An 812-nucleotide genomic window follows, 5' to 3' on the forward strand; every position below is an offset into this window, starting at 1 on the left:
GAAAGCCGGCCACCTCCCAGCCCTCCGTTCTGCTGCAAGAGCCCAGGGCAGGATCGCCTACTTCGTCAACATGAAACTCGATATCAAAGAAAAGCCGAACCACCAACGCCCGGGACCAAACGGCAAGTGTGAGCCAACAGCAGGTCTAGTTAATAGTTAATTCGTGAGTTGATGTCTTCTTGCTCTCAATGGCTTTCACAAATGACTTACCTTTTCATAGTCTGAATAATTCTGATTTACATATTTTAAATAAATGATGTAAGTTTCCTAATTTCTCAATTCATGACATTAACAATCAAACTTTTAACGTGAGAGATTCGGATAACAGAGGCAATGACTTATGCTGTGTAGACCTAATACAGCCACATTGCAATTATCTTCTCGCTAACTCCATCAACACTAACTATGATCCTCCAGCCAACAGTCTGACAGCTCTCTCTTGTAACATACGTAGCCTGCCACAAAATCTTAATGATTTTATCAATGTCTAAATGAAATTACAATCAAGTGCAATATTATAACCTTGAAATATGATGAAAATCCAGTTCACGATTTTATTGATCTGTTATATTCTCACATGTTTTATCCAACTATAACCAAACCCACAAGAGTTACCAACACAAGTGCTACATTAATTGATCAGATATGGCATAACAATTTACAGTCATACTATTCTAGTGGTATTATTTATACAACCATAAGTGGTCACTTTCCTATTATTAGTACTTTTATAACTGGGAAGCCTAGGAATGATTTCACTCATATTAAAAATCCGAGAGAATGGTTAATCCAAAGAATTTCCTCACTGAAAT

The sequence above is a fragment of the Penaeus monodon genome, chromosome 43 (assembly GCF_015228065.2).
Source record: "Penaeus monodon isolate SGIC_2016 chromosome 43, NSTDA_Pmon_1, whole genome shotgun sequence".
NCBI lineage: Eukaryota > Metazoa > Arthropoda > Malacostraca > Decapoda > Penaeidae > Penaeus > Penaeus monodon.